Here is a 26,117-nt window from a genome sequence, read left to right as displayed (position 1 = left end):
CTCAATATGAGAGACTACCAGTGTCACACAGCTTCAAGGGGAAAAACGACGTGGACTATCGGCTTGAGATAGATAACTGTAAAAACTACGACATAAACTCCCTATACCATGGGATATCTACTTACGCTATTGTTATATATTTCTCTATGCTTATACTCATTATGAGGCTTCAGCTATAACCTCATGGGTGGTTACAGAGTTACTTTTGGGTCACTGAGTGTTTTTTCACGTGTCCTTTCTGTTCTGCGAGTTTAGTTAAATCAATAAAGCTTTTATGGCAGAAACAGAATTGAACTGCACTACAATTTCCACTTTCACTTCATGACTTCGACATTCACACCGGGGTGGGTTCGTTGAGATCCCTGGCGGTGTTTCACGGGAGAGCGCTTGAGCTTAGACGCGAGGAGAGGAGCATAATAGAGGAGGAGTGGGCTTAGACGAGGCGAGGAGGTGCATAGAGTGGACGAGCGTTCAAAAATACTTTCGTCGTTGACCAGGGGCGCACACCTGCTGTCCGAGCGCCCTCCCTTCCCCGCCAGTAGTTCCGATTTTGTCCAAGGCGCAGCGCTGCCACCGGCACTACTTAAAGACGCCCCCCTTCTACGGCTTTGCCCGTTGAAGCGAAGTCCCCAGTGTGCCGTTAACAGACACTACTCAAAGCAACACCCTCAAACATGCGACAACAGTGAATACTCCAAGTGATTGTGTGGGCACTATCTATAGACTGTCAGTGTTATTTTTTTTTCTTCATACGGGATCGAACCTAGACAATAGTATACGCACGTTCATAAGTGTGGTGAGTACAGTTCTTCATCCACTTACTAGTTTTAAAATAAATATCAATAAGTTTCAAATAATATCAATTCTATATTGGACTATATAGTGCATAAATCAAAATTCGGGGAAGGAACCGTTTTGGGCTGTGCCTGTTGGTCCTTCCCCAATCATTTTAATGAATTCTGTGTACCAATAAATCAACAATTTCAAATAATCATGGACCTACATTACTAATTTTCCACAATAATATATAGAATTTATCAATATCAATAGGTACCAGTAATACAATTAATCAGATCAAGCAATAGATTAAAATTCACATTATATACCAGTTAATAGAATATTTAACAATCAGAAATGTAGTGCTAGTTGCAATAATATGACAATAATTTTATTCATAGATAAGAGTAGGCCTAGTAATAAATATTCGCCTCATGAAAGAATAATAGTAATAGTTAATGATTAATAGGAGTTATTTCATATTATCAGCTTATACAGCTAAAAATTATAGGCGGAATAGGAAAGTTGAATAGTTGCTTAGGCTAAATTAATAAATTATTATATACTTATTATCTAGGATGCATCAAACATAATCTTATACATCCATTGATTGTGATTATTATTATAATGGTTTATTTGTAAAATGCATAGTGCAATGATTTTGTCAGATCAATCAATAGGTGAAAATGTACATTTCATGCCAGTGAATAAATTATATAAAACAATCATGAATGTGAGTTGGAACACTAAATAAGAATAATATTATGTAGGGTTTCAATAATGAGCCTACAATGAAGTTGATGGAAAAATATAATCATACGTATTTATTAATAAATTTAGAGATAATTTATTGGTCTTACACTCATAAAGAATAAGGTGTTAGGTAGGTGGTTAATATTAAAAAAAAATTAATCTACCTAGCTAAAGGGCCTAGAAAGAGGCCTATTTTAAGAGTGTATTCAATTGAGGTCAACATATATACAATAAAGATTTGCATCTCCTTTATCGCATTTCCAAGTGAATGGATTTTAGATTAGCTTTAGCTTATTCATATAAAATGATGTAATCTCTTCAAAAAGTAAGATTAACTTACAATTTGAACAGAGCTTCCAGTAGTTTTAAATTCAAGTTGGCCACTTTAGTAATTATATATTGCAAAAATAGCCTGATAGGTTCATTGCTAATCAAATGAAGAGAGACACTTGGTGAAGGGGGATGAAGATGAATAAGTGAAGGCAAATAATAACCTCATGCTAATAATTACAGGTAGCAATAACAAGAGTGTTTGAAGAGGGTGAAGTTGTGGAAAAATAGCAGCGTATTGTATTCAATCTACAATAAATATTTTAATATAAATTTTTGTAATTTGTGATATTCAAAGATTATCAAAAAATATATAAGAACAGAATTTTGAAACCATATTCCACAATTATCATTATTACGGTACCTTCAAAAGGAGATCAATAATCCATAATAATATGATTGTACACTAATCATTGCTCTATCTATAATAATATTGATTCAAGAATGATCATAAATAAGAATTGTCTAAGTTGAGTTTATTATAATCAATTATTCTGATAAATTAATCTAGTTTTTGTCTACTCGAATATTAAACAAAATGAAATTCTTCTAAATCGTCCACACCAAGTTTTTGAACAAAAAAATTGAAATTGAAAAAAAAAAGATATGAACAGTGTTCGCATCGAAGCTATCAAACTAGGTACCGTACCGTTCTCCATGAAATCAATAAATAATATTAGAACTTCACATGTAGCCTAATTCTATCAAATAATCAATATAACTGAATAATGAATATCAACTAAATTCATAGAGCTAGTGAAAATATAATCTATACTATAATAAAGGAAAGAACTGGCTTATACACGTACGGGATAGGAACATTATGTTTGACGCATCATCACGTCTGAACTACTGGACTGATTAACTTGAAATTTTGCATATAGATTCTTAATTTACCGAGGATGGTTATAGGCCTATTTTCAATTCTTCAAGTTTTCAGTTCGTCAAGTTTTAAAAAAGACCATTGCGGAGCACGAGTTTCCTGCTAGTTATGAATAAACTCAAATTCATTGAAAATTGGTCGGCATATTTAGGAAAATATGAGAAATGTTAATTGATTTATTTCAACTTAATCAAGTTCCTCATAAAATTCAATAAATTTTATATGTAGTGTATGATTTATTCCTATGGTAAACAATATTACAATCAATGAAAGTAAATTATAATCGATTTTGTGACATGTGATAGTTCCTCGGCGAGTGGAAAATACCTTTGAATAGGTAGTTTGTTGTAGGCCTATAATGACAGAGACCATATTGCTGTGATGTTACACTGATGCGTCACGGTAGTTAGGAGAAGATTCCACTTCAATAACGTATAGGTTCTTACTTCAATCATAAAGTAAAGAAATATGTTAATAAAACGTTCACTTTGTATTTAAATATTATTTCTGTCCTCTCTGCTTTAATATACCGCGGACTGCGTTACTTGATGTTTACTAGTGAGGTGGATTGTTTGAAGGTTGCTAGTTGCTAGTTATCATCAGTGTCCATTAGCTGTTGTAAAAATCTATCGAATGAAGCTAATAGATTACTTCATTTGGCTGAAAGCCAGAGCACATTAAAATTAGTCAGAACCGAAATGGAAGGAAACATGTAATGATCGCCCGCTGAATGATTCAGACTGGAGCTATTTTAGACTAAGCACACTACCTGCTAAATGTCATCTTTTTTAGTCAAATCTCATACGGTGATTAAAATTTATTTCCAAAAACGGTCTAGTTATTTCCACAGAGATGGTTTGGATGTGTAGATTGATTCAAAATTTGTAGATTCTTTTTCAAATGTATTGTTCTTCTTCTACGCTTATCCTTCTCGGGTTGTAGTGAGAAGGAATGATAATGATATCACAATGTGCAGCAGTAGTCCGTCCCAGATCATAAACGCATTCAGATATCCAGCTAGTTTTTATTATAGGGTACGCACTTGGAATTAAATAATTGAAGTGAATTGAGGAAACTTCATAAACTACTAGGAAAACTACAAGTGCCCTACGGTACTAAACTACCTTCTTGACTTCTTTTGAAAATTGTAGAAAATATATTATAAGATTGGGGTAGGCCTACTACAAAGTGCACTACCATCTCGATATGATATTATTGTGATAAAATAATTGACCGAGCGAAAAGAGGTCTAAGATTCAAGTCGACGGTTTGGCATTTCTCTTAATGTTTAAATGTTTATATGTTGCGCATTTACGGCGAAACGCGGTACGGTAATAGATTTTCATAATATTTGACAGGTATGTTCCTTTTTTAATTGCGCGTCGACGTATATACAAGGTTTTTGGAAATTTTGCATTTCAAGGATAATATAAAAGGAAAAAGGAGACTCCTTCATACGCCAGTATTAGAGTAAAAATCAGACTATAACATTTATTCATCATAAAATTAGCTGACCAGTGATTACACAGAAGTGTGGAGAAGCCAGCCTATTGCTGTATTTCCATAAGGTCTATAGTTTCAATCAGGTACTTGTGGATGAGAATACTGCGTGAGGTCTACTGTTCACAGAACTACTAGTAGATTATATTGTAATAATTACATTAATCGGCGTGGGTTAAACGAATAACTCACAACTCTTCGACAATGAAAATCCTGTACGGTACTGAACTACTTGAAATTCTGTCTATTTCTGTCAAGGGCACAACCCGTAAAAATTGGCTATGAAATGGTGCACCCAACAATGAAATGCATTAAATACTTTACATTCTCATCAGGACATTACCGTACTAATTAGTATTTCATGGTACCGGTGAGGTATTTGAAAGTATGTTTGGAATTTTCATTTCTTGGGAAAACCTTTTTAAATTCCTTCACCGTACACCACAAGAATTTTTAAGACTGTTGTTTAGTTTTCCATTTACATTTTATTACCTTATACATGTCTGTCATGCTCCATATTATCATCTTTGTTGATAAACTGCATCCTAGGTACTCCAATAGTTTTGATCAATGATTCCTCAATTCGTGCAGAAAATATTCTGTACTTGCAGTTATCATATAGTACCTATAGTAAGGTCCACGTTATAATGACAGTAATTGATCAACTTTGATTTCGCTATCCTTGTCTGTCATTCGACAAAGCCGGTGATACTATCCTTTTCCAGGTCCACAACGATGCCAAGTATGTTTTTGACAGTGTAGAAATATAATTAATTAATGCAGAGAATCGGCATCGCTATTCTTTTTCCCTTATCCACTGCCATTATAACGTGGACCGCACTATACAATAACAAAGTATTATTTGATCAATAGGAATTTGAACATCCTTATTTTGAATTTATGAATGAAATATAACTTCTAGTTATAAAATATATATATCAGTGATAATATTTGCATAAAATTTGGACTGTATTTATGAAGACTGCTAAACAAATAGAGTACCGGGGTATGCCTACTTGGAATGAGAACTTAAGCATTTTACAGAAAAACACATATACCATACGGTACTTTCTATCAATTCTTCAAATGATAGTACAATTTGAATAAAATATTGCATTTCCTCTCTACACGTGTAGAGATTTTTATACAATTTTACACACTTTATTTATACATAAAGATGTAATAAGGTTTTACAATACCGGTAATGAACAAATAAATTGAAATGTGTCAACTTTTTCTTTATAGGGCTAATAGTATTATTTAAATAAAATAAGAATCATCCAGTACCCAAAAATGAGAAACAAAAAGACTTTAAAATATTTTAGAAATAGAGAAGGAAGAAAGCAGCTAAAAGAAAAATAAATTGAAAGGGAAAAGCTGGAAAGTTATAGAGGGAAAGAAAAATGACAGCAGCAGAAGAGGGAACGACTTATGATATCTAAAAGTGAGAAAGAAAGAAGACAAACAAAACGACGTTCTTTCACATGTTGATTAAATAAAAAGAAAAGGGACTTACAATGCTCAGGAAAAGAAAGGGAGAAGGACAGAGAATTGCTCAATGTTTTGATTAAAGAAGAGAAAGAGCTTATATGATGATGTTGAAGAAGGAGAAAGAAGACAGAAATCTGTTTCACGTTTCGGTTGGGTGTATTGACGCCACGGTACATTTACTCTTGAAGATGTTGAAGACCAGCGGATGCTGAAGTAGCCATGAAAATAGTTTCTTGAAACGATCTATTTCAACAGCAAGAATAGATTGCGCTCATAAAACCTGATATTTACAAACGAGATTCTGGTGGACGCTGGGAAAGATATTTTGGCAGCAACTGCGAATAAATTGATTTTGGTTGTTGCTGATTATTGGATGCTTTGTTTGTTTGAGGTGGATATTTTGTCAGCTTCAAACGCTCGCAAATTTTATCATATTTTGTGTAAGAGAAACATCAACAATGTGTGAAAGGTGTGAGTTTCAAAAAGGTGAATTCTGTTGTGGATTAATGTGAATATTTTGTCACCTTCCAACTTAAGCACGGTAACGCAAATTTTAATGTTTCCACTCAAAAGAAACAATAACAACGAATACTGTGTATAACTTTGTTGTAATTTGGCAAGGGAAAAGATAGAAATTCTACAAAGAGATTTGTTTATACAATGTTGCCAGAACAACCAACACACCACCATATTATAGTGAGGTCTACGTTATAATGGCAGTATTTGATTAGCAATGGTATTGCTATCCTTGTCTATCATTCAACAAAGCGGATAGCGCTATCTCTTTTTCGCTTTGCTCTGTTTCCAGATCGTCTTCTAGCAATGTAGAATTAATAATCAATTAACAAAATATTTCATCTTGATTATGAAAATTCAATTTAAAATTATTCAAAAATATAATTTGTTCCTTAATGAAATATAATTTATTATTTTAAACGAGAATCAACAGTTAATATTACATCAATATACCTGTATCAGCTACCGTCTATAGAAGGCATTGACAAGACAGAGGTAACGACAACTTTGATTTCCTATCTTTCTCCACTGCCATTATAACGTGGACCTCACTATAGTAAAAGTGATTAAAAAATCACCTTAATAGATCATAAGACAATAATAATTTGGTCTTTTGAGACTCATTTGAAATTCATTGACAAAGATTGTTAAATTTCAGAGTGATTGATAAAATAAAAATGTAAATTTCAAGGAGCACATTATTTCCTCTTGCAGAATTAATATTGGGAGCCGTATGATATATGATTTTATTTTTAAGAATCATTATATAGCTGTGGATTTTAGAATTAAATATGAAGTGAAATAGATTATTGCATATCGGTTGTGGAGGGAGGGAGTGAGAGGGTGATGAGGCGGAGGAGAGTGAAGATGGTGAATGATGTCAGGGAGGAGGGACAATACTAACTTCATGCTGAAGAGAATAGCACAGAACAGAGAGAAATGGAAAAGGAGAAATCATGTATGGACATACATCTATAATCATGAATTAATTTCCCCAGGGCAGAACACTGATTATGACTGTAAAATAATGAATTATTGAATACATTAAATTTGGACCTGCCCTAACTCTGCAGAACTCTGATGATGATGGTGATGATAATGATGACTAAATAATAAAATAAAATATAATGAATTATTGAATACAGTAATTTTTTCTGATTCTGAAATGCTTGAAACCATACATAAGTGATACAGCTCAAAGTAGAGATAATTTGAGGATTTGGATAGAATAAATACACCATCTTTCTAATTTTGTTATGGCTGATCCAATAAATGAAGTGCAATGTATCTTCTCTGCATGTAGTAGAAAGCATTTTCTGATTTTTTTTTTAACATTGATAATCTAATTGGATGAGGAAAGACTTGACCATCAAACATTAATCAGTAGGATAGGAGGAGAAAATTGGAAATGCATCGACAATAAAATATGTAACAAAATATGTGTTATCGGATGGACACTTTAAACTGTAGGTCCCGGCTGAAGTATGACAGTCGTAAGGCCCATTGACGGCTTAAATTATATATTCAGGCGGTGGGCCGGACCTTCCCGCAAGGGACTCCCCACCAACAAAAGCCATACCAATTTACTTTTTACTTTATGTGACAAAAAACAATCAAGAGGTAATTCAAGGATCAGAATATCAGAAAGGTCGTACATTTTTTCAGTGAGAAAAAAGATAAGATAAGAAGGTCATCAATCTGCTAGAGCTGTAACCTACATCATTCTTATATGCCCATCTTAATGCTTTATCCTTGTTATCAACCCTTGGAAAACCCTTCATAAATATAATATAATATGGATGAGATAAATACTGAGAGACCGACATCATTATAATTTTATCATAAAGGGTACCTACCTATATTCACTACCTTCTTTAAACTTAGTATGATAGTATTGTATCACTTATATCACCCTGTTTTGTGATAGTATACTCTTCTCAAGAAAATAATTTCAATTTTATTTATTTATTTTTCCATAAGAAAGCACTGATTGGGAGAGAAAAACTAAGGATACTCCTTGTACTATTCCTCTCCCAAATTTAGATAATATTTGAGATAAAATTAAGTCCGAGATGAGGTTATGATTCCACTTCTCTGAAATTTAGTCCTTTTTTACAAAAACAACAGAAACTAAAAATATAAGAATTATTATCTCCACCATACAACATAAATGCTAACACAAACCGAGGTGTAATCGAATATTGCATCTATACTGACTAAATAATACTTTGTTATTTTAGAAACATGTAGCTCATTTGTTTCTTTTGGAATCAACAGAGATTTCATTCCACTATTATACAATAGTTTTATTAATACTGACATTTTGGCCAGTATACTTACAATATTAGTCAGTATTGTACAGTATTGCACTATTTTTTTATGGAATAAAAAATATTTGATTTTATTTGAGTAATAGGTAGGTACTTGAAAGGATACCATTGAAACCAAGCAATTCAATGAACATGACAATCTCATTGGAGATCACATTCCAGTATTATTGAATAATCTTTGTTTTTTCAGCTCTGGTTACAATGTTTTGTAATAATGTTTTATCTTCTGAGAAATAAATTGATTTTTGAATTGGAAAAGAATTTTAAATAATACTGAAATTTTGACCAGTAGTCGGTGGTATTTGAAATTATTTATGTATTTAGCGTATGGCAGATACATAACAAATAGCCTATATAGCTCATGAGTCTCAAATGCCTAGATATACACTGTATATTTCCAAATTATTTTTTTTAAGATTTCGTCTTGGAGACTCCAGGAGGGAGTATAAGACAAGTCATTCTTAAGAATACTCAATTCCATACAATACAGAACAGTCAAAGTGTAACCTAAATCACCAATCCATATGGAATAGTCAAGTAAACATTTTATAAGCAGTCGATAATACAGCCCTATTCTTATTACTCGTCATATTTAAATTCTTTGAAGCTTGTTCAATCTGAAAGGAACTCTTTGTAAGCTATTAAAAGCTGCATCAATTAAATACTTTTTCAATTGGTTTTTAAATGTCTGGGTATTTTCAATACTTTTCAGCATGAGCGGTAACCTTCATAGAATAATCTACCAGTATAGCTTGGTTTTTTTACTATTATGCCTCACCAAGTGATAGTCAGATCGGTTTCGTGTGTTGTAATCGTGAACGTCAAGATTTTGGGACTTATTTGAAAGACTTATTTGAAATCGAAACCAAGTCGAAACCGACTTTACCATCGAAACCAAGTAATGCAATGCAACAAACTCTGTTTACTCCCATCATTTCAATCGTTCCCCCCAGCAATCTGTAGAATGCAACAAAAAAGCAGCTTCATCGATTATGAGCTAAGTGTGCGCTGGCTGGTGCCGTCTTATGAAAGCCGCTAAAATATGAAAATACACTGCAGACCGCTGAGAGATATGGACCACAGCAGACCTGACTGCACCTATAAATAGCTTCTTGTTCTTCGCACACTTTTCAAACTCCTCACACTCTTACACAAAATACTTGAACAAAAGCTAGTATAGTATTAGTAGTGGTGATAACACACTTGGCGCCCTCTGTATTTTGAGTTACAATTTATTTTTGTTGTAGAATAATATATAATTAATGTAAACCTCGACCGTATTGACCTTTGCGAAGTTCCCCACATTTTTGTTGTCTGAATATTGCAGATTGTGTGTATAGCTTCTCCCTGAATTTCTTATTTTTATTTCATCTTCTTATTCTACTTATTCCTTCTCACTCTTCTCCCTGAATATCTTATTTTTATTCCATCATCTTATTCTTCCTCCTCCTTATTCTTTCCCTGGTGTTCGTCACACACACATCAGAGCCCGTACACTCTATTTTCAGAACGTCCTTACGTTCTCAGTCGTTCGTTTGCTTTTACAGAATTACTCAACTCAAATATAAGGGAACGGCACTGCCGCATCGCATCTCTGTGCCAAATGTGACGAGAGCTACCTCCACTTCTCTTTCTTATCTTCTTTCTCCTTCACACATACATTCTCCGCGTCAGATCTTCTCTTTCGAATCAGCTCCACCACCTTTGATATAGGTGCGGATTCGTTTTGGGTCTAGACGTTTTTATTTAATCCCCTAGCCCCGGGCTGAGTGTGAGGTCGCAGCTTTTATCTTTTTCTGGTGACTTAGCTGTCGCTGTTTGACGGCGCAAATTTGTGGAGATTTCTTACAAAACTGGCTGAGCTGTACAGACGTCAGGCAGGGAATTGTATCATATATCTTCATGTGAATATATGAAGATTTATTTTTACAAAATTATTATTGTCTGCATCGCAAATGCATCAGGAAGGAAATTGTATGATACGGTACATCTTTATGCGAATTTGTGAGAGATTTATTACAAACTAGTTTGATTGCAAATAAATCAGGGAGGGAATTTTATGATAAGTTACATATTAATGTAAATTTGTAAAGCTTCCTGACAAAATCGTTCAAATTTTACCAAAGTTGTGTTTTGTTGTACCGTATAAAGGTATTTTGTGTGTTTTTTTGTTTTATAGATATTGATGTACCGCGATTGTCAAATTTACATATTGATATACCGCGATTGTCATATTATAGAGGTTTATTTTCGATTGAAAAGGGGAAATTGATAGGAAGAGGGAATTATGTGGAGAAATATTGTTTTGGGAAAGGAAAATTGTGGAGGGACAAAAAATTGAGTTTTACATATAATGAAGTCTTTGTATGTATACAGTCATGTATATTATTATAATATCGCGGCACCGAGCTTCGCTCGTTATTTTTATTTATTGATAAACAGAGCACAATTCTCTAAAATGATCATGTTTATATTTCACAGCTGGCTATAAATGTCATCTTATGATGAATAATTTCGGGAATGCGATATTTTGATTTTTCACATACTCACTCACTTTTTTACTATCCACAGCTGTTTCAGCCAAGGATGAATTATCCTTTTAATGTCGTTCAGCGAGTTTTCCCAAGGATGAGACCTAGTGCAATCGAATTTTTATATCATAAACCTACTATGTTCCAAATTTCGTGAAAATCGTTAGAGCCGTTTTCGAGATCCGTTTAACATAAATAACCAGATATAAAAATATATATAAAAATACAGAAATTGCTCGCTTAATATAATAGGATAATTATGCAGGAGGGGAATTGACCTGTTTTTCTTCAAGCAAATTCGTAACGAATGATCTAAAAATTGTTCAAGTTGTACAAAGGAAACTGTAGTCGACTTCTAGGTTCGCTCCCAATTGAAAAAGGAAAATTGAGGAAGAAAAAAGGAATTGTGTGAGAAGAGGGAAGTCGTGGGAGAAAAATTTGTCAAAGCATAGGAGAAAGGCGGGAAAACAAAAAAGGTGGTAGAAGAAAATAAGTTTAGTGTTGGAAAGGAAGGAAAATTGTGATGATAAGCAGAACTTTTGAAAGAAAAAAGCCTGAAGAAATAGGGATTTTTTTATGGAGAAGAAAAATGTGATACTGTAAAAATGGAATTTGTGGAAGAAGGAAAAAGCTGGATTCTGTGGAACAGGTCTCTCTGAATGGAAAATCCAGCGATAGAAAGAAATTCCATTTATTGTCACAGTACGGGGAAAAAATTCAAGTGCAACACTCACGTTATTATAACTAATTGGTTGCAGTCTGTGGTATTTCTCAGCACTTCAACTGTGCACTTGAAGCTAGACTCCTTCTTCCCCTTCTCACATTCCCGTTCCACATACTTCTTTCTCACTCTTGTTTCCCTTCTTTCACCTCTCACATGTTCCTCTCCTTATGCTTTCTCTGTTGTACTCGTCATAGCGTTCTTGGAAGAACAGATGGAATTAAATAGAGAATGCATTTATTCAAATGCTAATTAATATATAATTTTATTATTTAACGAAAATCCTAAATAAATGCTGTAAATCACCCCGAAGACTTCTGCTACAGTAGACATTGACAACAGGGTTAACAGCTAGATGGAAATTCGATGAGAACTACTATCCAAAAATTAGTTGCCAGCCCAGGAATCGAACCCGGTACCTCCCAAATGGGAGGTTCGATTCCCGGGCTGGCAACTAATTTTTGGATAGTAGTTCTCATCGAATTTCCATCTAGCTGTTAACCCTGTTGTCAATGTCTGCAGTAGCAGAAGTCTTCGGGGTGATTTACAGCATTTATTTATGATTTTCGTTGAATAATAAAATAATAAAATTATAAAATTCTTGGAAGAAGCTTATTCAATTTTCTTTTTTCAACAATATTTATAGTATTTTAAAAACAAGTGATAATATGTGAAATTTATAAACTAATATAGAAGCAGAAACACACCATAGAAAATTACAAGGTTTGAAAAGGAGTTGAAGAAAGAATGAAAGCCTTGAGATGTGTTTATAAATAATCAATTTAACAAGCCACTTATTTCAAGTTTATTTCATATATAGGTACCGTTCATTATACCGTGAATTCATCTAACTTGATTCCAATGGATAAATCGACTAATAAGTTTAAAATAAATTACTATGAACATCTTAAATAAATTATTCACAATAATGTGTGGATCGAATTCACATTATATTTTACAATTATACAATAATTATTATAAATGTAATTTTATGAAAAATACATTTCCAAAATAGCCCATTATATTATTAATATTGTGAAAAAGTATTTATTTCTCATAACATTAAAAATACAATAATAACCTTTTATTTCTGCTTACATAAAATTCATTCATTCATTTATTGTATAAAATAATATAATCATAATACAATTATGACATTGGAGGAAAAACTAGGCTGAGCCTGTACTATTTCTCTCCAAAAATTTTGATAAAATGTTAATGTTGTCCAAAAGATAAGGTTACCGTATGTAATCACACACTGATTCGTTACTTGATTTTCGGTCCAGGAATGATGATTAATATATAATATATTATATTACTATTTTGTATTTTTATAGAACTTCAAAGTTAAAAAACACTCACATTGTTTGGTGTGGCGACGACCGTTTCGTGCTTTTATGGAAACTCTGAACAAATTTGAACAAAAAAAGAGTTTCTATTTGGCTTGAAAATGTGCAGCACCAGCACGAAATGGTCGTCGCCACACCATACAATGTGAGTGTTTTTTCACTTTAAAGTTATATAAAAATACCATAGTGATAATATTGGTGAAAACAAGATGAATAACCAACAACATATATTATATTTTTCATAAAATAATACTGTATAGTATCCATAATATTCTTTATTCATGTTCATATGCACCGTTCTCTTTTGTTTTTGTTTTCTGCAGAAACTTCCACAGGATGTTATCATAGAGAAACAATCAGTAGATATCCCATGGTATAGGGTGTTTATGTCGCAACTTTTACTGTTATCTCAAGTTGGTTGATAGTCCACGTAGTTCTTTCCTGTGAAACTTTATGACGCTGGTAGTCTCTCATATTGTGCCGTTCATACACTCTTACCCGGTCAAACCAGTAAAAATCGACAATAACCGACAGTAATCGGCTTGAGATAACAGTAAACGTTGCGAAATAAACGCCCTATACCATGGGATAGGCTATTGTTTCTCTATGGTGTTATACATACTCAGAATATTCTGTGAAAAAATAGGTGTCATTCCTACCACTAACTTAACAGAACTACTCCAAAATCACCCACTCGAATCCGTGATCTTGAAACCAGACATTATATTAAGATTCAAGACTTTTCTATTTTATTTTCAACCGGGAAACAAAGTTAGCCGAGGTGCGGAGTGTGGAGGAAGCTGAGTAAATAGAAGAAGAAAAAGCTCTGGCACCAAGGTCAGTGATCATGATTGATGTCGCGCGGAGGGCGAAATTAGAAAGGAAAGTGTCAACTTACTCTTTTTTCTTCACTTTTAACTGTCAGCATTCTTTATGAATAACATCAATGCTCTCCTCCTTCAAACGATGCTGACACTTTAAAGTGCGCCTTGCAACATTGCTGGTCTCACCGCCTGTAACGAAAATAGTGGATAACAGAAATAGACGTGAGGACTTTGAGGTTATGTTAGAGCGGGTGGATGACTGGGTATGCTGAATGATGTGAGTTGAGTATTGTGCAGGGTTGAGGAGCTTGTTTCACTTTTCCTTTCATCATTTTATTCTCTCTAAAATTCTATTTCCCCTCCTCTTTATAATATTATTCTTTCTACAGATGGAAATAAATCGGAAGTTGCATTTGTTCAAATGCTAATTAATGAATATAATTATAAAGAGGCGGGAAATATAATTTTAGGGAGAGAAATGATGAATTGGGATTTTTGTTTAATAATAATTATCAATTATTCTTTCCTTTTATTCAGCCATATTTCTATTTCACTCATCTTTCTTTCTTAGTTCTCATATCCAACTTTTTAAACAGCATTCAATTATTATTGGAATTCCAATAGAAACAAAAAAGATGTAGTGTATACACTAACCGATATCAGTACTAAGTTGAGAAAATTTCTGATCCTGAATCAAGCAATTTTCCATTTTCTGATTGAATGCATGCTTGATTAATTAATAAACTTCATTCTTTTTTATCAGTATACATTTTTTATTGGCTTTTATATTGCCAGCCAAATATTTTGTCGTTGAGTAAGCTAATTCATCGAACATTAATAATAGGTACTAAGTACAAAATTGGAGGAGTTTTGGTGATTAATCGTTTTCATCCTGTGTAGAAATCATTGATAAGAAATTATAACTGGGTTAATTAATGCACGTTCTTTTCTAAGTAACTAACATTGTAGTGCTCCTCCACATTGAAATATAAATGCTTCAATCATTCAATTATGAAAAAAATGAGAATCGTTCTATTTCAAGTACAGTATCCTATAGTGTATATATATATATATATATATATATATATATATATATATATATATATATATATATATATATACATATATATATATAATTAAAAAAATCATATAAAGAGTGTTGATTAATTAATGCACTCTCTCAATAATCCTTCTACTGCTGAAGTGCTGATATACTGTAGCTTTGAGGAATTGATTTCCCAAAAGGCATTAAATTAATTCCACTCTCAAAATTAATTCAAAAATCAAAAATGAAAAATTAATTGTACTCTCAAAAGCATTGAGTATATTCAATAATATGTGGAGCTAGATGCTTTGAGGGTAGAAGACTGCAAAAATTGCATAAAACAAATAATCATTCACCCAATTGTTGGATACAATCAATGATCCACTAAAACTGTAATTAAAAGTTAAAATGTATGCGTGCATGTATGCCAACTTTCAAGCCTTCTTGTTAATGGTCCTCTTAAACTGTCATAAAAAGTAACTTTTATACATGCCAGACAATTATCATATTTTGATTTTGAGTAAGAGTATAAGTAGTGAATCTGATAGTGAAACTAAATTAATTTGATAAACTCACGGTTTAAGATTTCATGTTGATTCCAATATAACAATTTGTAATCTTTCACCTCCCTCTACCTCTTTAGAAAAATGAAAATCTCATCTTTGTGACAAATTTTATTAGCAGAAAAGTACTCATCGTGAAAAACTGTAGCATGTTTGAAGATGTCTTATATATTGGATGGTTTCATTTTTGAATGAGCTTTACTGACTCTCATCCACTGTTGACTCTCTTGCAATTAACCTCCTATGATTAAATTAAAGTTTGCTTCTAGCCAAATTACTGGTTTAATTCAGAAAGAATTGTATGATTATTAGGACAAAAGACAAAAATCATGTCACATTTTTCAACAGAAATGTAACTCCCCATTTTGTAAATGAACGTTTTGAACGGTGCGGCACCTCTCACTCAAAATTTATTATAATTAGACAGACTTATGAATAAGAAAACTTCAAAAAACGTAAAATAAAAAATCCAACATATTTTATAATGTTGGACTCACAGTCCAAATCTATCACAAAGTGGACTAGGGTATTCATTTTACAACACCGGGAAAAATTTTTATTCAATGCATTTAATCAGTTCTAGTGTTGGAAGAGACATATCATAATGGTTGATTATAATAAGATGATGGACTTTCAACAATAATTGGAACAAGCACACCTCAAATTAAAAAAAAACTGCAATGCTCCACTTTTAGTGACATCCGAAATTCATAAAATTGGAAACAACAGTTGGATGAGTTGCCAGGTTTGGGATAAAACCAGCTTTTCGGCAATAGCTGGCAAGGAACAAAGCCAAAGAATTTCGGTCGGGACTAAATACTAGAATCGTAGCTTTTTGGCGACACAACTGCAAATCTAGGTGCTGACTGAAATCGACCAGGTTGGCACAAAAATACGCGCAATCTCTCATCTCTAATATACACTTGCTGGTCGTCTTTCTTTCTATCTTTTAGCAAAGATCGACCGCCTTAGTTCAGCATACACAGCAATCGTCCGTGTGCTAAAATTGTCTAGTGGTGGGACTTGGCAGCCGCTCTCGCTTTGCCCGGGCAACTAGTCCTACGCATTGTAGAAATAAAAGTAACTTGAGAAAATAATAGTACCGTTTCGCGCTTTCACAAAAATGCGTCGCTCCTTCTTCTAGTGGTTGCCGCGCGCTCCGTACTTTGTGCTTTGTTGCATTTCTGTAGATGTGCTGACGAAGCTACTCCATCAAAAAGAGGTACCGTAACTCATGAAATACGATTGAAAAATATGGTTACAATATTTTTTTATTGTTCTATTATAATGATTTTATGAATGTCATATATGCCTACAACACATAGGGCAGGCCTCTCCTATCATCACTATAAAAGAAAATTATGATAATGAAAGTTTGCATTGATGAAAGAATTATTAGTTGTCTCCTAAGTATCTTATAGGCCTAGTTTGTATTTTTTTCTTTAGGGCTACTTTTATTATAAATAAAAATATTAATCTGTGTACCATTTTAAATTATTTTAGCACGACATGTTCCGGCTACTAATGCCATTTTCAAATCATATTAAATGAAAAAGACTAAGAAATTGTCAAAACCCACAGATTTATTGATACCGTACTTAGAAAGACCGGTTTCAAAAAAAAAATGTTCGAATCACTTTAAAATGGCATTAGTAGCCAAAACATATCGTGCTAAAATAATTTAAAAGGGTACCTACTCAGATTCATATTTTTATTTATATTCTAATTTATATCCTAATAAGTTTTTAGAGCTATATGTACCGTATCATGTATACGAGTAAGTTACACTTGAATACACTAGAAAATACAGTAATGATACTATAATGCCCTAAAATTGAATTGTAAGATTAACCCAATAAGAAAATATCATGCATGGATGATATCCTTTGATGATAATTTGAATACTGTAGGCGCTACCATATTATCATAACAATAGATTCAATGATGAAGGTAGGACAGTTTTTTCAAATTACCTTATTCTACATAAATATTTTTCTGAAATTATATATTAAATATCTAATTAATCTGATGTGTGAAGTTTGGTTCAGCATAATAGAACTGTTTATTGTGTAATTTTGCTCTGATTACTACTAAAATAAAATGTGTAGCCTATCATTATAATAATAAAACATATTGTTGTTCAATTATTCTTCAAACCAGAAATAGCAGAATTCTTATTCTGTACCGTATTTTTTATTTTTTTGTTTAATGCTATAGTTTTATTCCCTTTATACAATATTGAATAAAATTATTGATCTGTTGAAATCCTTCGCTTTAAACTCATCCACATATCTCTGCTTGAATAGATGGTTAATCTGGAAGTTAGTTTATAAAGAAAACTGCAGAAATTGAAATGAAAAGTTACATTCTTGATTGAAACAAAGGAAATACCGGTAGGTAACAAGGCGACATAACAATTACATCAGTGCTGTTATTTATTTATTCCTGGTCCTTGTAAAATATGCATTTTCTATACCTATAGAGCTTATAGGCTTCTATAACCTGGTATCGCTTCTATAATAAGCTTGTATGGTGAAATCTACGATACATAAATTGATTAATGGCTTTATAATTTTCAATAAACTTTTAAATTCCTCAAGGTGGATGGATGGATAAGTAGTTCATTTTCATTACAGGCCATGTTTTTAGTAATTTTTTCATTGATATTACGTTTTTAATTAATCTATGAGTATTAATGGAGATTGACACTCTAAATGAATGAAGTAAATTACTGTCTAAATTTTTTTTAGAATATATTGTGAAAAAAGTCGGGTCAAGGATTTCGTCCCGAGAAATTTCAAATTTCCCACCAAACAGAAGCTGCTACGTCACAGCCACTCCACGTGACACACCAGCCAATAGAATCATTCCACATGAAGCTTGCTTCAAGAGCACTAAAATTGCGTAGGGGCTCACGAGAACAGCTGCTGGACATAAATTTTTAATGGATTATGTCATAGAACACATTATTCAGCACTGAAATACTTAGTTCCACATTTATTTAGAAATAATGGAGTTGAAAAGAAGTTTTTAGTGTAAATTCAAAACTTTTTCAATTTGTCAAATACAATAGCGACGGTGAAAAAGCAGTGACGTTATCTTTCGTTCAAGTTGGCATTGGTTTTAGTCGTCTGGTCTGAAGTCAGTGGAAATTGAAAATGTCATCGTTGTGCAAGAAAACTGTAAAATGATTCCGTTTTCCATCAATTTGTGATATTAAATAAGTTCAGTAAGAAACTTAGTAAAATAGTGAGTGGTTAGGTCCTATCAATAGTTTAGTGTTTTTGTTTTCTGCGATCAACGACTTGCAAAAACATTTCCTTGCGCGTGACGTATCTCATGCTCATTTACTTATTTCTTTCGAAATTAGGATAGGTTGAAAGGTGAGTCGATCCTTAGTTTTTGAGACAAATATTTCATTCTTAATCATTTATTGAAAACAATATCAAGTATAATTCAATGTAACTGAGTAACTTTTGCTATGTGGCGTTGTTCGACTTAGGTTATAACGACTTAACCTATTTTATTGACCGCTACCAGTTTTTGTCAATTATTATTATAGCAAATATTTTTGCTAGAATTCAAGGGTTTTATCAATATTCTATTCATAAATTTCTGTTAATTTCTACAGTTTAAATATTACAATTAATTATTTTGACCAGTATTTATTTGCAATTTTCATTTTGCAACGTGTTCAAGTTTTGTAACGGTTTGGTTTTAGTGATTTCTTGATTTGCTTCAGTTCTATCAAACTATCAAAATTGACTCGATTTAATGCTAATTTGTCAATTGCTGTAATGGTTATAAGATATTCAGTTTTTTCCGTAATTGCATTTTTGTTTTGAAATTTTTATTTGATTGAATAATTGTTATAATATCTAAAATAGTTAAAGGTTTCTAAAGTGTGAATTTCCCTTATTCTTCCAATAGATTATACACTTGTCAGACAGATTAATTTTATTTTATATTTTTTATTGAAATTAATATAATGTCCATATGTCTAGAAATTCCTTAGATAATTTAACAATAAATAAATCTTATTGCTTGAAATTCAATAGTTATCTAACATACGCCTGCATGCAATTTATTGAATCCGCAAAATAATTGTGGTTGAAAATCTAGGCCTATGGTTTTGGATCCACCTAGAACTGTAGGACAGCATACTCATCTCTTGTCCCTCCCATGAACCGTATGTGAGAATACACTAATCAAATGCTAAAATAAATCCTCAAATAAAGAGATAAGTTAAAGTTGAATTATAAAAACTACAATAACGATTAATTTGTAAATATTAAAGAGTTTTCTAAAATATATTTTCTCAACAATATTACATCAAACTTTGTTAAGATGTATTTAAAAGTAAAAAATCAGGGTTTGATAAGTTTCTTGCTGAAAATAAAGGTACTGCTCTGTAGTCCTAAATGATTTTTTATTCAATTTATCACTAGGCCTACTAAATCTGATTCAACCTTAATTCCGTTCCAGCAAGATATTGTTCAGCACTTCAAGATGATCAAATTTGCCATTGTTAGTTGTTAGTACGCTTCGTTAAGGCTCAAATAAGAAGGTGTTTAGGGCATATGATGAGGATGAGTGAGGCTAGAATGCCCAAAATAGTATTCAATCGCAAGTTGCACAGCAGACGAAAAAAAGGTAGGCCAAGGAACAGGTGGGTAGACCAAGTGATGGATGGCCTGAGAAAGATGGGGGTGAGAGGATGGAAAGAAAGATCCTTTGAACAGAGAAGAATGGAGGCGTGTTGTGAAGGAGGCCAGGGCTCACCTAGGGCTGTTTGTAGCGACGGATAAAGAAGTAGAGGATTGTTTCTACCAGATTATTTTAGCTGATTTGAAAGGCTCTGGTTTAATTCTAAAATTGAGAATAAAATATTGTGGTCTATAACTCTAGATGCCTTCAACTTTTGCAAAGAATTTTGGCAACATTATGCAATGTCGTGTTCCTTGTTTATTTTTTGGCAATGATTTTTTATCTCACGGGTTTATTGTGTCGTGTCTGCAAGCTCAAGGTGAATTGAATCGCATTTTTTTTAGAATCTCATTTGGTGTGACAGTGGCAATGTGAAGAAATAATACATAAAAATACTGGGGAGTTTAACAGTTTTGACAGATATACAACAGGCCGGTATCTAGCTTTGTGAAGGCTCTGATAAAACAAAGTTGGTTTCCTCAGTGTGTTATTAGGTGAATGTAATCGCTAGTGTTATACCATTGTCAAATAATGTACAGCTCACTTTATTTGAGTTGAACACTTGTTGAGTTGAATAAGGTTTTGTGTGTCTGAATATGATGTTCTAAGTAGTATTCTAAGATCAATGTGTAATTTTTCAAATTGTTGGTTTGAGTGTTCTTAATCAGTAAGTCCCGTTTGATAATTTCGACTATCTCAGTTCTTTAAATATTCCTTCCTAATGTATGAAACTTGGAAATTTTTGTGTGAAATACCTTAATTTTAATAGAGTAGTTTTAACTTACAAGGTTTTCCATGGACTATCTAAATTCTAACTTCTTTAATCTGTGGTTCTTTTTAAAATAAACTCTGTATTACTTATTATTAGACATAAGGTGATTTTTGCTGAAAGATTCTTTTGCTTTTTAATATCCAAGCAAGGATAATGCTCATTTATTCAAATTGTTATGTCTGAATAGTTGAATATTTACATTATACCTTTTCCAATTTAGAATTTTTATTTTTAGTCTCATATTTTCGAATTTCTTCACACAAAGTCTGTTTGAATTTCTGAAGTACCTACCAACTATGATGAGCAAGTTGTTCTCTATCACATTCATTTTCAAGTGGAATTATTCAAAGAACAATAATTTCAAGGTTGTAAGTCACTGTTTTTGTTATGGTTTTTGAAGTGATAGATATTAGATAGGTAGTAGTATCTGACATTATTGAATTGTTTTATGATTTTACTACTCAAAAAATGCTATTTTCATTTCAACAAATAGTTTTGTTGGCCTGCCTATCTATTGTAGCTTAACTATCTAAAGTGGCTTTGACTCTCAGACAATGTTGAATTTACTTATTCCCTATGAGGATTCTCTTGTCACTGAACTGCGGACAAGGCAGAACAAGTAACGTGCAATTACATGATGAATTAACAAGAAACTCATCAGAATTCGATCAATATGTATTTTTAAATATTTAAACCTCATTTTTACTTTCCTTGCCCTATTACCATAGGTAAGGAAAGTATTGCTTTCCGAAACAAATTAAGGTACCCCAATTTCTAAATTTCTATACGTTTCAAGGTCCCCTGAGTCCAAAAAAGTGGTTTTTGGGTATTGGTCTGTATGTATGTGTGTGTGTGTGTGTGTGTGTGGTGTGTGTGTGTGTGTGTGTGTGTGTGTGTGTGTGTGTGTGTGTGTGTATATGAGTGTATGTGCGTCTGTGTACACGATATCCCATCTCCCAATTAACGGAATCACTTGAAATTTGGAACTTAAGGTCCTTGCACTATAAGGATCCGACACGAACAATTTCGATCAAATGTCATTCAAGATGGCGGCTAAAATAGCGAAAATGTTGTCAAAACAGGGGTTTTCGTGATTTTCTCAATAACGGCTCCAACGATTTTGATCAAATTCATACCTAGAATAGTCATTGATAAGCTCCATCAACTGCCACTAGTCCCATATCTGTAAAAATTACAGGAGCTCCGCCCCATCTATGCAAAGTTTGATTTTAGATTCCTAATTATCAGGCTTCAGATACAGTTTAAACAAAAAAATTCAAGTGGAAAAAATTGAGCATGTAAATCTCTACAATTAATGTCTAGTAACATTTTCACCTAAAATTGAAAATAAGCTTGAAATTCGAGAAAATGTAATTATTCCATTGACTACTGTTGATTCTATTAAATCATTCACTATAAAGAGATAGCAGACCTCGTGTGTCTCCAGCGTTATTGTCCTGTCACCAGCTGGCTTAGATCTTTGAATAGTAGACTTGAGATCCGCGTGAACACTAGCGTCAGGTGATCAATTTTCATAAAGGCAAGGAAAGTTGTGTGAGTGCGCCACACCAGATTTTTCGATTTAACAATATTATAAATTGTGTAGTTCTTCTAGCAATGGGTGAAGATGATAGTTCTGTTTTTCTACAAGTGGGTTACTTAAAATTAGATAACTATAAAACTCCCATTGGCTGATGGACTCAGTATCGATAACTGTTGCTTGAATTTTATTTTTAGCCGACTAGAAATTTTGTTGAACCGCTATGAAGAAAATTGTGAGACTCACCGGACTGCACACCAATAAAATTCGGTTTCTTATTGAAAAGTTGAGTGGCGTTGATGCCCACGGCATCTGATTTATGCTGCTGTATTCACTGAGACAAAACTCGAATTTTATTGAGACAGTGGAGGCTCTGAAATTTTCAACTCACCCTAACATCGTTACATATTTTTAGGTTTGTCACTGTCAGTGCTCTGATCTGCACATTTGCTAAATTTCAAGCGGTCATTATTCATTTTTTTTATTTTCTGTAATAATTCCCAAGTGCACAATTTTTATTGCATCGTTTCATACGCGTGAAGTACAGATTGGACCGAGTTATTGCCTATTAAATCATAATTTCTATCCTCCCTAATATACTCGTTAATAGTAATTGGTTGGGAAAGTATTACTGTATTATTTATGATGCTTCCAATGATTTAAAGTTTGCTGTGTATTCATGTCTCTTGAATAATTGACATATACTTATTCATATTCTGCCAGTAATTGGCTATTCAGATTTCTGTCAGAATGTCTTCTCTGCACTGTACAGGGAAAGTTACCATTTTTTCCAACTTCCAGTGCGTCACAATCTCTCAATTGTTGTATTTGTTGAGTATATCCATAGAGAAAAGATAGCTTTGGAAGATATCCCATGATTTGGGGCGTTCATGTTCTAAATTTCACTGTTGACTGAAGCCGATATATATGTTATACCTTTACAATGACAACCTTAATTTATTTCGGTGTATGAATTTACAAATATTTTACTAATTTTTGTGTTTTTGTGTGTTGCAGAGCGTGTAACCGTCCAAAATGGAAGATGGTCATATGAAAACCGTTGAAGAGGCTCTGACCTACTTCAGCGTTGACCAAGAGAGGGGGTTGTCTCTTGACCAAGTCAAGAGGAATCAGGAAAAATACGGGCCCAACGGTGAGTTGCTTTCTCTTATTTTCATTTCACTCTTTACTTTTTCGTAATTCAAAAATACAGTAAGACACTTATTCTAGTTGCTATTATAATATTAGTGCCGGTTACACAAAAGCCAGTTAAATTTTAACCGTTATTAATTCCACGTGAACCAATCAGAGAAGCTGTCTTTCCAAAAACACCTTCTCTGATTGGTTCTCGTGAAGTTAATCACGGTTAAAATACAACCTTTTTCAACCGGGCCTTAGAGTCGTAACTCTATATTTAGCAATCCAATTTAATAGAACATATTGAAAAGGAATAGGTTGACATTTTGGCTCATACAGGGATAAAATAAAATATAAAACAAAATATTTCAAATTAATATTTATTTTACAGTTTTGAGCGCTAAGTAGAAGAAATTTTGTTTTCAATTCGGATCTTAATCTTTCTAAATTGAAATTTTATTGTTTCAAGTGTTTGGTGAGAAAATTAGACAAAATTTTATAAAGTGAAGAAAACATAACCTATTTGCTGGACTATTTTAATGAATCGAAATTCGGTGGAGGAACAGTTTTGGCTGTGTCTGTTGATCATCCCCAAATTATTCTACATACTAATTTTGTTTCATTGAATCAATAAAATTATAATGATAATATTTTCAAGTGCCATAAATCCTTCACAAAGTACCAAGTTATACTTCAGGTGATATTTTAATAATGCGGGTAGTATTATGAAAGATAAATTATAATGATACACTTTGTAATGTTAACGTCGATAGGGATATTTTAGGTCTACAACACTGTAATTCATTTTGAGGATACTAACTCTATACATGCTCGAATATTATAAGAGTATCACCAGTAATTTGTGAAAATTGAAATGAATACATTCTTCATTTAGCGGAGCTAGGACTATTAGTCCTCTCTCAATCTTGTTGAATTTCATGAATAAGAGAGGCTTTAACAATCATGAATAGCAACTAGTAAACGTTATATAGATGTCATGGAAATAGATGAAGTATCTATAATAATTGTCCACCCAAAGAAATTTATGAAGCAGATTTATTATGACCTCAACTGTTTTACAGAGCTAGAGCTACTATTTTTTACTTTCCTTGCCCTATTACCATAGATAAGGAAAGTATTGCTTTCCGAAAAAAATTAAAGTACCCCAATTTCTTAATTTCTATACGTTTTAAGGTCCCCTGAGTCCAAAAAAGTGATTTTTGGGTATTGGTCTGTATGAGTGTATGTGTACACGATATCTCATCTCCCAATTAACGGAACGACTCGAAATTTGGAACTTATTGTCCTTACACTATAAGGATCCGATACGAACAATTTCGATCAAATGTGATTCAAGATGGCGGTTAAATGGCGAAAATGTCACCAACAGGGTTTTTCGCGATTTTCTCAAAAATGGCTCCAACGATTCTGATGAAATTTATACCTAAAATAGTCATTGATAAGCTATATCAACTGCCACAAGTCTCATATCTGTAAAAATTTCAGGAGCTCTGCCACATCTATGCAAAGTTTGATTTTAGATTTTCAATTATCAGGCTTCAGATACAGTTTAAACAAAAAAAAATTTAGTGGGAAAGATTGAGCATGAGAATCTCTACAATTGATGTTCAGTAACATTTTCACCTAAAATTAAAAATAAGCTCGAAATTCGAGAAAATGTGATTATCCAGTTGCAAACAGTTGGCAATGTTGATTCTATTAAATGATTCACTATGAAGAGATTGCAGACCTCGTGGGTCTCCAGCGTTATTGTCCTGTCACCAGCTGGATCAAATCTTTGAACAGTAGACTTGAGATACGCGGGAACACTAGCGTCAGGTGATCGATTTTCATAACGGCAAGGAAAGTTGTCGTTGTCGAAACCAGATTTTTATATTATAGACTTGCATATTGCTCCTAAGTGTTAGTGTTCACAGGCACACGACTGACTTTCATGTTGTTGACATATTTTTGCAACCGATTGCCTTTGTTCTATTTGCTGAGGGCAAGAGGTGAAGTGAAAATCTCAGGCATCAGTAGTTTTTTGTTGTTAGTCACTGCCAAAAACCCGTAAGGCGTGTGTTTGATGTTATGCCAAATGTGTCATTATTAATCAGCTCTAGACTGAAGAATGCAACTGTGATCCAAAGTGGCTCAAATGCTGATTTATGCTATTTGAAAGAAATCTGTTGTCGTTGCATGTCTATAGAGCTGGCTAGCCACTGTGTAACAAAAATTATCGATTATTTATTTGGGTTGTGATTGATGTCATACGAGTAAAATGCTTTGTTACTTGAATTTGCGACTGATAGATGGATTAGGTTGTTGAGAATTGAACTTGCATCACA

At 32.9% G+C, this 26,117-nt stretch overlaps 1 protein-coding gene and 1 long non-coding RNA gene across 2 annotated transcripts in view; one reads left to right on the top strand and one right to left on the bottom strand.

The window, feature by feature from the left end:
- LOC111044523 (nucleoporin GLE1) overlaps window positions 1–26,117 on the bottom strand; it is a 168,438-nt gene that overhangs the window by 24,355 nt on the left and 117,966 nt on the right. The gene's annotated exons all lie outside the window — the stretch shown is intronic.
- Window positions 428–23,687, top strand: LOC120353282. Its single transcript, XR_005572271.1, has 2 exons — window positions 428–796; window positions 23,650–23,687. It is a non-coding gene; the product is annotated as an uncharacterized LOC120353282 (long non-coding RNA).

Source organism: Nilaparvata lugens, chromosome 10 (assembly GCF_014356525.2).
Source record: "Nilaparvata lugens isolate BPH chromosome 10, ASM1435652v1, whole genome shotgun sequence".
Taxonomy (NCBI): Eukaryota; Metazoa; Arthropoda; class Insecta; order Hemiptera; family Delphacidae; genus Nilaparvata; species Nilaparvata lugens.
The sequence above is the reverse complement of the archived record's forward strand: the minus strand, read 5'-3'. Positions and strand labels throughout refer to the sequence as shown.